The sequence below is a fragment of the Rhincodon typus genome, chromosome 14 (assembly GCF_021869965.1).
Source record: "Rhincodon typus isolate 14 chromosome 14, sRhiTyp1.1, whole genome shotgun sequence".
Lineage (NCBI taxonomy): Eukaryota > Metazoa > Chordata > Chondrichthyes > Orectolobiformes > Rhincodontidae > Rhincodon > Rhincodon typus.
In genome coordinates, this window is record NC_063345.1 from 53,997,014 (window position 1) to 54,009,131 (window position 12,118).

The window sequence follows — 12,118 nt, forward strand, 5'->3', positions numbered from 1 at the left end:
CTGGCTCCATCCCCGCCTCTTCGACCTGTTTGTTTCCTCTCCACCTATCCTCTCCTCTATCCATCTTCTATCCGCCTCCCACTCTCTCCCTATTTATTTCAGAACCCCCTTCCCCTCCCCCTTTTCTGATGAAGGGTCTAGGCCCGAAACGTCAGCCTTTCTGCTCCTATGATGCTGCTTGGCCTGCTGTGTTCATCCAGCCCTGCACCTTGTTGTCTCGGATTCTCCAGCATCTGCAGTTCCTACTATCCCTGATTGAATTTGCAGTTGAAGTGTTTTTCAGAACTGCAACAAAATGTTACATTTTGTCAAATGATACTTATGCTTGGCCACCCTTAACAAAATTAAAATTAATTGGATCATTAAATAAAAACAAATGTCAAAGCTTTTGGCCCATGTGTAGCTGCCCAAGTCAGCAGGCCAATATGAAACTCAGTGAATCAAAATATACAGGGCAACACAACTTCATCTATGTGGACCAGACATACAAAATAACACAAGATAAACATAAAATCCAATCCACTCACCTGTCAACATGTTCCAGCTGCTGCCAACAGAAGCTCAGCAAGTAGGGAAGCATACAAATTTCTGCTTGGTCTTGATAATATGTCATAGCATATAGGAATACTGGGAAAATAATAGCAAAATCGCTTAAGGCAGAAGTATGCAGCTGTTATTTGTTTTCAATGAAAGCTTTCCAAATCTGAACGAACTAAATTCATACAATGACTTAGATTTCAATTTGGGTTGACAGTTTATCACTGATAAGTGCATGGTGCACGTGGCTTTCGTATTAACATTGTTTTCCTAATGTCAAAGTACGGTAAGATCATATTGGTTGCTGTTAATCGCACACTGCACAAAATAACTTTTCCCCATTTCAACATTGTGACTTTAACAGGCTTTAACTGTGCCCTCCACATTGAAATGGATGAGGATTTTCTTTTTAAACCACAGAATATCCAATTGCCTGAATAAATGCATCAATTGATCTTTATTTCATTGTGTGCACTCAGATTACTGGAGGTAGTAACTAACACCTTGTAGCATGATCAGAAAATATGTATTTTATATATTTTTTTTACTTTAAATAGCAATGTCATGTCAAAATTTGAAGTAGTTGAAAACCCAAAACTCAAAACATTTTCTGCATTAAGAATAGATGGCAAGTGCAACGTACATTACTTATGAGGGGGTCACTATAAACTGTGATCAAAAATCAGAGTGTATTTAATGTGAACTATTGATCAGTACTTCTGACACATGCAGAACTCTAGTATTCAGTTTGAACCAGAACCTGGTGTCAAAATGGTCAAAGTCTTTACATACTGTTTTCAATATTTCATCTCTTACTCATAAGTTTGCAATCTCTTCACAATATCTTCCTGATGATACCAAAATTGGTGGCATAGTTGACAGTGAAGAAGGTTTTCTAGGATTACAAAGGGATCTTGATCAAATGGGTTAAAGGGCTACAAAAAGGCAAATTAAGTTCAATCTGGATAAATGCAAGGTATTGCATTTCGGTACTACAAATAAGGGTAGGGCTTATACAATCAATGTTAGGGTCCTGAGTAGTGTTTTAGAACAGGGGGACCGAGGAGTGCGGGTACATAATTCTTTGAAGTTTGCTTCACATGGTGGTTAAAAAGCCATTTGGCATGTTTGCCTTCATTGCTCAGTCCTCCGAGTGTAGGTTGAGGTTGTACAGGACTTTGGTGAGGCCTCTTCTGGAATATTGTGTCCAGTTCCAGTTGTCCAGTTATAAGAAGAATATTATCAAGCTGGAGATGGCTCAGAAGAGATTTATCAGGACGTTGCTGGGTATGGAAGGTTTGAGTTATAAAGAAAGGCTAAATAAGCTGGGACTTTTTTCACTGGAGCGTATGAGGTTGAGAGGTGACCTGCTAGAAGTTTATAAAATAATGAGAGGTATAGATAGAGTTAATAGTCATTGTCTTTCCCTAGAATGGGGAATTTCAAAACTAGGGGGCACATTTTTAAGGTGAGAGGAGAGAGATTTAAAAAAGATATGAGAGGAAATTTTCTACACAGAGGATAGTTCATGTGTGGAATGAACTTCCTGACGAAGTGGTGGATGCTGTTATAATGATAGTGTTTAAAAGACATTTGGATAGATATAGGAATAGGAAATGTGTGGAGGATATGGGCCGAGAACAAGAAGGTGGAACTAGTTTAGTTTGGGATTATGGTCAACATGGACCGATTGGACCGAAGGGTCTGCTTCCATGCCGCATGACTCTATAACTCAACAAGTGTAAGCTGCCCACTTCTATCTCTGAAGACTACCTCCCAAATCCTTTGTTAAGGATATTTTGTCGGATTAATGACTATCCTTCAGTAATGTCACTTTGTTAATCAGATTTCAAAAGGCAGCAGGAAGATTAGGTGACAAGACATGCTGGCTTTTTGGGAGACAATATCCTAAATCTTCTGAGGAATGGTTCACAGCTGGCTTCACACCCAACTCCTTTCAACTTATCCTGCCCTGAAGCTCAGTTTCTGGGCTCAACTTCTAATTCAGGCCTCTTTGGAAAACAGAGCAAACTTGTACACAGAGCCTCGCAAACAACACTGGATCGGTTTACAAGACCTCTATTTACAACAGTAACTGCTGTATTCTGAATTTTAAAAGGCATATGTAAGCTATTTAGGATGGATAGGATGGTAGTTGAATGGATGAGAGGATAGTATGGCAGATGGGTGGAAGAAGGGTAGGATAGCAGGTGGACATGTGAGTGGGCAGTTGACAGATGGGTGCCTGAGGGGTCATGGTGGTTGGTGATGGAGGGGGACACTATGGCAGATAGGAGGTGGGTTGTCAGAAGGGATGGTTGGACGCCAAATATGATCCGTGAGGCATTGGGTGCCTGACAATTAGATTCCCAGGCAGGTCAAGTTTGGGGTAGGGCAGGAGATTAGGTAATGGAATGTTATCGGGGGGGAAGGAGGATTAGTCAGGTGCTCAGAGGGGATCAAGATGGGTGTCATGTGGACAGCGAGATGGGGAGAAAACGGGAACAGGGTACTAAGCTGGATGATCAGCCATGATCATAGTGAATGACAGAACAGGCTTGAGAGGGCAACTGGCCTACTCCTGCTCCTATATTCAATGTTTCTATGTTTTAATTCCTCTAACTTTTCTGGATTAACAATCAGGTAAGCAAATAAGAACCATCTGAAGTCTTCGGTTTTAACTCAAAGTTGAAGATTTCTTGGAGGGTTCCAGACGTCAGAAAATTGACCATCAGAGGTTTCAATTTTCCAGGCAATAGTTTGTACATTAAGGCTTCCAAGGGCTCCCATAGCACATCTGAAGTGTAGAAAATCTGGTTGAGTTGAGTGAATATGAAGAACAAAATGATGGATTATTCCAAACATTGTTGTTGATCTTAAGTTCTGAGTAACCAATTACTGAAGCAAGACTCCCAGGCATCTTGCCCTACCCCAGTCTCATTGCAATGGAGCCAAAAAGCTGAGAGGACCAAATGTTTCTCCTAAAACAGCTCACATGATGATGATAGCCCAATATTGGACATCAAATAGGTCACTAGGCTGCCAGCGATGTCTGATAAGGGAGGGGGGGAGCAGATCTGAGCGATCGTGTTTGCTGAGATAGAGGGAGGAGTATCCTAAGGGGTCAGCCACCTAAATTATTTCTGCAGTGTTTGAAGCACCTGAGCTCCTGCTGATCCTACAGAAGTTATTTAAAATGTCTGCTACCGAGACACCTTCAGCACAATTGTCCATGAAAGGAACAGGAGAGCATGTAGTGTTCTACATTAAAATGACAATTATGATCCTATGCAAATGAAAGCACTATGATTTGTCTAAAGGGAGCAGCCATGGCATAAAATAGGCAAGTGTTTCCACCATCCAGTGGTAGGCCTCTCTGAAACTCGGAGCAGACTATTATCCATGAATAATGAGGCAGTAAATCTAACAATCCCATTTCGTAGTCCTTACGGCCTAGTTACAGTCAATTTTGGCAGGTTAGAATCAATCCCATTGTCACTTATATAATTGAATCAAATTAGATTGTGGGCAATTTAATGGAAAGATTCACTGCCAATTAAATATTTTCTCAGCATTCACAATCTGGGTTTTAAGTTCATCGCTCAAAACAAGGAACATTTTCCTGTTAACATTCAAAAATTACATGATTATGACATTTCATGCACATCCTACATTTACTTGATACTTTACAGTTTGACTGGCATCATTCCAAAATGTTCAGCTGCCAGATGATTGCCAGTAACTACAATTTGTCTCTTAAAACGGAAATACTGAAGCTATACTTTATCGATGATAGCAGTAGGGGCCAAGCCATTTACAAACTTAATGCATTGTTTATAAACTGTCAGGAACTATACCCTAGTCAGTTTCTAAAGTTTTAAAGAAAGATATATTTGCCCATTTGAGTGTCTTGGTGCCAATACCTTATTAAAAACAAGTCTTCTATCTATTTATTATTAAGAAATTCAAAACCTATGAGCACTGTAAGAGACACCTACTGAACATTTCTAAACAGACATATTAACCAGCAGAAGAGAGACAGCTCGAGCAATCTTGACCTTAAGATATCAAGATATGGCAGCTACATTTAGTACTGAATGAACTTTGCGCCTTTAGGGATAAAAAGGGTTTTTGTTGGTAACATGGATTACCCACGACAAACTATTGTGTAGAAAAATCAGAATTAACATTTCAGATCTGGTGACCCTTCCTCAGATCTGAGGAAGGGTCACCGGACCCAAAACGTTAACTCTGATTTTTCTTCACGGATGCTGCCAGACCTGCTCAGCTTTTACAGTGACTTCTGTCTTTGCTCCCGATTTACAGCAACCGCAGTTTGTTTGGTTTTCACAAACTATTGCGTAATGGGCTTCTTATTTCTATTTTTCACACTGAATAGATCTTTTTCTACAATAACAAATGACCTACTAGCCTTGGCCACTTGCTGAAAATAAATATCTTCCATGTGCCAAAATAAGAGGTGAACATTGCTGCTTAAGACGTTCTTTTGCCAATGAGGTGTTATCGATCTAATTTGCTTTAACAGTGCAAGATTATATCTTGAAATCCTCAAAAGTCATTTCTAAATAGTCAATCAAGGCATTATTTTAGAACTTTGTACAATAAATCTATGATATTTATTATAGACTGTTGCTCAGTACAATTTTAAGAAAGGAAGGATAGATTTTTGATTGGAACAGATCCATACCCTTTCATCTCAAGGTTTTAATGTTACAGCATACACCTGGCCACTATCCCCTTCTTCACTCTCCAAAAATTTAATGTCGTTAAAAATTTTACTGCACCTGATGTAGCTTGCATCAAAACCCAGTGACTAATCACACCTATGCCTACTACCTAACTTAGCTTCTGGTCAAAGAATGCCTTGACTTTAAATCCAGGCACTATCCCCACACCCCGGCATATCCGTAATTCTTCCAGTCCTACAACCTTCCAGGATCGCTGTGCTCCCCTAATTCTGGCTTTGCGTCCTTTCCTGATTTTAATGACTGGTAGTCACATGTAGAGCCGCCAAGGCCCTAAGTTGTGAAATTTCCTCTGTAAATCTCTCAGCTTCTTCACCTCATTTTCCTCTTTTAAGATGCTTCTTAACACCTACCTTTTTGATAACTCTTTTGGTCATCTCTCCCAATATTTCCTGTATGTCTGTCAAATTCTCTTGGAAAACCCCTTGGGACATTTGGCTACAATAAAGACACTTTCTTGAAATAGGTTTCAAATTACACCCAGTCCTATACGTTATACTGGTGAAATCATTGTCAGAATATTACTTTTTTTCTCTGACAATCAACTGAGAACATTTAAGAATTTGAACGATCTAATTTAAATCACACGGCATTCATTAGCATTAGTCTTCTATTTAATTGTTCAATTCTATTAAAATATTCAAAGGATTATTTTGTGTCTTAGTAAACTAACTTCGTGTGGCAATGTATTGGTAATGAAATTAATTGAAACAGCAACAGAATTTGTGTTGAACACTCAGAATGTCTGAAGTGAACCTGGTGGAGATCGGAATATCACTTCAAATTGAAATGCAAGTCGTGTTTTAGATTTTGAATTGTTGAAGTGGGCAGAACCATAGATGACAAGGTTACTGATATGACAATGTGGTCCACAGTCAGATGGAACTTAAGTTAGCAATTGGAGCAAGGAGACAGAGGATGATTGCGAACATAACATTGAATTCTCAAAAAATGAATGATCTGCTATGGATGAAATTTAAAAATCCTGAATGCTGCAACATGGATGAAAATTCCACTCATTTGAATAGAGATCTACAGTACAGTAACAAATAAGGACAGGAGGCCACTCAAGGCTTGTGCCAATTGACACAAGATCAACTAATTTAAAGACACAAGCACAATTTGGTTATGCAAATGCTGTCTCTGTGAGACCACACAATTGACTGATGCATCTGTAGCATACAGCTGTGACTGCCAGCATAACAATTTCATATAAATTATGCACAAAATGCCCTTATCATGAACTCATTACAAGTTATTCACATTTAACAGATTTCAGGAAATTGCCAAGCTGCCAAATGTCTTATTTATAAAACCAGAAGCAATTAACAAAACCCTTAATAACTGTGCATCAGTTGTGACAATTTTGATTGCTCTAACTTGGAAAATAATGCTATCATTGTAATCTTAACCAGGATCTGGTAGATCATTGCTGGTGCATATTTGTGAAAACTTTTGCATTCCAAAATCACTTTGCTATGTTTTGTCATTCAAAGCAGTTTCACTATACATAGTAATGAGAATGCAGCAATTGCTAAATTCATTTGAGACAGAAGGGAAGAACAAAATGGTGATCTTCCTTCTTTCTGAAGTCTACTATGCAGAAATAAGAATAGTTTTCAGCACATTTAGGTTGAAATATAGCAAATTATAATAGGTAATGAGAGGCAGAACATTGAATTTTTTTGGAAGTTTTGAATTTTTTTTAAATTAGCAAAGTACAACTAACATTTCATTTCTTATTGTCTTTAATTATGGTTCCCACGAGTGTGAAATCTGCAAAATGCACAAACTTAAATAACTTATTTTTGAACAAAAACTATCTTTAAACTTTGCACTGATATGGCCTCAAGACACAAAGATCCTATTTCCCAAGCACTGCCTAATTAGGTTAACACACCTAATCTTTCAGCAAAGATGTTGTGAAACATTCCTATCCCAGAGCAGGTGGAGAGAATGCTGGTAGGTCAATTAAATTGGGCGAGAGTCAAAGATTCAGATGCTTGTCAGTGGGATAAACTGTTGCGATTAATAACCTTGCAGGTTGCAGGTGTCAAGAAAACTGTCTGCACGCATTTTCATCTCATTAAAAGTACAACTCACGGCAGTTAAGCGGTCATTCCCAATTACCTTCTGCCAATCAAGGAATCCATCTCTTCAGATACCTAACCTCAAAAAGTTGACATGTACTGGCAACCTTCATTTCTTTCAGGACTTCAGGGTTCAAACTGCTGCTTTGTCCTCACTGAGATACAACTGTAAATGATTGCTGCCTTTGGAACTTAGAAATTTGGAGCACAGGTAAGTCATTCTCCCTTCATGCCTGCTCTGCAATTCAACATGATCATAACTGACCATAGGGTGGCATGGTGGCTCAGTGGTTAGCACTGCTGCCTTATACTGCTAAGGACCTGGATTCAATTCCAGCCTTGGATGACTATCTGTATGGAGTATACATGTTCTCCTGGTGTTTATGTAGGTTTCTGTTGTGTGCTCTGGTTTCTCCTCACAGATCAAAGATGTGTGGGTTAGCCATGAGAATAGGGTGGGATACTGCTCAGAGGGTTAGTGCAGACTCAATGGGTTGAATGATCTCTTTTTGAACTGTAGGAATTCTTTGATTCTAATAACAGACCATATGTAAATGCATAATTATGAATGGAAGATCATGCCAAACAAATTTATTTGAATTATTTGGAGAGATAACAAGCAGGATAATTAAAGGGGAACAAGTAGATGTAATATGTATGTAATATAAAAAGCATTCAATAAGGTGCCACACATAAGGATACTTCTTAAGATAAGAGCTCATGGTTTTTGGGGTTATAAATTAGCATGGATAGAGGATCCGCTAACTAATAGAAGACAGAGAGTTGGGATAATAGGAGCGTATTCAGGTTGGCCACCTTTATAACTACATGAGTGCCACTGGGATTCAGTGTTAGGGCCACAGTCTTTTACTATATATTGAAGACTTGGATTGCGGAAATGGATGTACTATCACCAGGTTTGTGGATATCACAAAAATAGAAGGGAAGGCAAGCAGTGAGAATGACACTGAATAGGGAATAGGTCAAAACGTGGCAGATGGAGTATAATGTTGGGAAAATATGAGCTTATGCATTTTGGCAGGAAGAATATCCAATTAATAGAGAAAAAAAACTGTAGAAACCCACTGCACTGAAGGATTTAGGGGTCTTTGTACTTAATAACAAAAAATAGGCATACAAGTTCAACTAGTAAACAAGGTTGGCAATGGAATGTTGATTTTTATTTCCAAGGGAATGGAGTACAGAAAAAGGGCAGCCTGCTAAAACTGCAAAGCACTAGTTGGACCACAGCTGGAGTATAGAAACACACATGTAAGATGGGGATGAGGAATTTCTTCTTTCAGAGGGTAATGAAGGGGGCTATAGAGACTGTGTAGTTAAGTGTAGTCAACACTGAGATTGACACATAACCTAAATATCAGTCTTGTGAGCCTTTACTGCAACTCCCAAATCCTGAGCCTATCATTCACTGGGTCATGGGGACAGCTTTAGACACACAGTTGATCCTCCCAGCCTCTGGGTGTCACTGTGTGTGGAGGAGAGGTAGCTCTCCTAGCCTCCGTTAATTGTTGATGATGTGAGGCAATAAAAGGTGAGTGGTGAAAGGACAGTATCTCCTTGTGATGGGGAAGTTACCCTTATGCTTTCATTTCAGGCAACTATATCAGTACTCGGAGATAAAACAGCGTGGAGCTGGAAGAACACAGCAGGCCAGACAGCATCAGAGGAAATTTCTGAAGAAGGGTCCTGACCCAAAACGTCAGCTTTCCTGCTCCTCTGATGCTGCCTGGCCTGCTGTGTTCATCCAGCTCCACACTGTGTTATCTCTGACTCCAGCATCAGCAGTTCCTACTATCACTATATCAGCACTCAGCAGCATAGCAAAACCACAACAAAAATGACAACTCTGAAAGAGAATACATACAGAAATGCAAATTAGATACAGTAATAAATCCCTGGCCCACCCATGTGTCCTTAAAACATTTTCTACTTTCTTTGGTCGAACACTGTGTCTACATGCTGCCCCAATATCCACGGCTGAGATGGATTTTGCCTATTGATTTCTAAGTCCTGGTTACTGTGATAACTTCAGTAGATGTCCTTTAGTGCCTTGGGGCCCAGAAGGCCCTGGCTAGCTGAGAGTCTCTGCACTGATGCAGATGCAGACTCCTCAGCTTCAGGAGTCCTGTCTCTTTGACCCTTATACATTCCAATGCTGTCATCTCCCTTCCCTCAAGTACAATAGTAAGGCCTAATCTGTTCAGCAGCATAATAAAAGGTCTGCCCAATTTGCCCCACTTCCAAAATGGGCATACTATAAAGTGTGTCAAGAGATAGAGGTTTTTGAAATTCTTATTATGCTTCTGTCCAGCATTTATTTACCAATAAAATCCTTTTACATAGTTTTCCAGCACATCTGAAAGTTTAGCAATGAACATTTAGATTTACTTCTTCCTTCCTTCTTTGTATGGTCACTGTGGCATTAGTTACTCTTCTTAGGTCTTTATATGTCTATTCTCTGAAATATTGCAAGGACTGATGCATATCAGCAACTTATCACAGACTTGTAAGCACATTTTTATAATTCAGTATTCCTGCGTTTATTTTTCCACATTTTGTAATTAATATGTGACTATCATGTTTTGTAAATAAATAAAGTGCTAAGGCTATTTCATCAACTGTGTACTAATGAGAATCTCAAAATAATGGCTCTCTCATAAAGGCACATAAAGGCAGGTAGGAAAGCACTGTCTGAAAGATTTCCTGACCTTAGTGTTCCAAGCTAAAAGTAGACAATATCTTTATAATACTCATCCAAAAGCAGGAAACAACAATCAATTTTTAGAATTAAATGTCAAAAATTCTATAAAGAGATGATCCTGCTCAGTTTGCTTTCACCATTTTGGAACTGCCAAAGATAGCTGAAAAAGAGACTACAACACAGAAATTAATAAAGAAAGGTTGACAATTGAATTTGAAAACAATTTCACAAAAAAGTGATAACGAAAAGTAAGACTTGCATTTATACAATGCCTTTCACGACCTCAGGATGTCCTAACATTAACTTTTGCTGAGTAGTTTTTTACTGTCATAGATGCTATTATCTAAGTATTAACACAACGTTTCATTTTGAATTATCTGCTTCTCCAGGTGAATATGGGCTGTTCAAGCATACAGTGGCAGCTTCTGTCAAAACTAAGGATAGGAAACTGGAAGTAAAATTACTGGGAATGCAGGAAATCTTAAAGAATCATAGAAACACTCACAAGAGAGAGAGATGGATCATTCATTCACGATATTCATGTCCACTCTTCCAACGCTACAACACCCCACCCCTGGTGATAACATCGACCCATGAAAACATGAGATGCAACACATACTCATTTATCTCTTCCTTCACATCACCCAGGGCTCAAACCTTAATTCAAAATGAAACAGTAATTCATTTATCCTTCTTTCACTTTACCACATTGTATAGACTACTCACAATACAGTTTCCTCTATGCTGGGGAAGGCAACTTTAGGAATAATTGATTTCCTGAATACCTCCATTCAGTTTTCAAGCACAGTGCTGAACTCTCAATCATCTGTCATTTTAATACCCAATCTCACTTTGACTTATTTTGTTCTCATCTCCTACAATTTCCAGAGAAAGCTTAAGGACAATTTCTTCACTATAAATGGAAACAGTCGTCTGCCTTTTCTCTCACCCATCCTGACTTACCTGCAGCATTTTCCATTCCTGTTTATATGTTCATGACTCAGTATGCTCTTTGGGCTGTACCTGTGATGGCAGAAAAAAGAACCTGACATGAAAAAGAGAAAGACTTGCATTTATGTAGCACTTTTCATGACAACTAAATGTACTGCCAATGAAATACTTTTGAAATACAAAGGTGAAGTTGCCATAGTCCCAGAGGAGCATAGGGCTGCTCTTGCATTACAGAGGGATGACTGGTGGTAGTTTAACCTTAGGGGTCCGTGCTTCGGGTGAGGGAAGTGGCTGAGAAGGACAGTCCTCCATGGTAACCTCATGATGCCATGCTATTGGCATCACTCTGCATCGCAAACCAGCCATGCTATTATGTTAGAAACATGGCAGCCAATTTGCAAAATGATAAAGACCTAATAATCCATTTTAGTGATGTTGATTGAGGGATAAGTGTTGATGATTACATCGTGGATAACTCCCCTGTTCTTCTTTGTCTTCACAAATAGTTCTGCGAGTTCTTTGACTTGGGGCCTTGGTATAAACATCGAGTCTAAAAGACAGAACGTTCAGCACTACCTCATTAATGCACTAGAGTGTCAGCCATCATTTTGATATTCAAACTTTGGAGTAAAGAGAAAGAATTCTCAGCTGCTTACTTTTTTTTTAAAATGAGAGCATAGTTTTCAACACGTTTCTTGGATTCCTATAGTCAATTGTCTGCAGAAATAATCCAGATGGAGTATAAATGCAGTATCAGCAATAAATATTTGGCTTTTTCTTTAACATTCACTATCAAGAAAACCTCCAGGATGAGAATAATTGCAAGATGAAAGGTTCTCTGCTTTGTGTGGTTAGACCCTGATGATGTGAATTGTAGGACGTTTTTAAAGAGCCGCTGCTCTGCCTCTGTAAATTGTTTGTACATACTTACAATCATTTTAGATGTGGGCATAATCTAATGGGATTGGTATTTTTAGACACTAACAGAAATGAGCATAAAATTCGGTGCATTGTTATGTCCTGAGAAGAATTAACAGATCATAGTCTTCATG

The 12,118-nt window shown here is 38.9% G+C and overlaps 1 long non-coding RNA gene across 1 annotated transcript in view; it reads right to left on the bottom strand.

The window, feature by feature from the left end:
• Window positions 1-571: 571 nt before the first annotated feature.
• LOC125484785 overlaps window positions 572-12,118 on the bottom strand; it is a 30,228-nt gene continuing 18,681 nt past the window's right edge. The window contains exons 2-3 of the long non-coding RNA XR_007263601.1: window positions 11,079-11,138; window positions 572-627 (exon numbers count right to left, since the gene is read on the bottom strand). This is a non-coding gene — a long non-coding RNA (uncharacterized LOC125484785). The remainder of the gene's footprint in view (window positions 628-11,078; window positions 11,139-12,118) is intronic.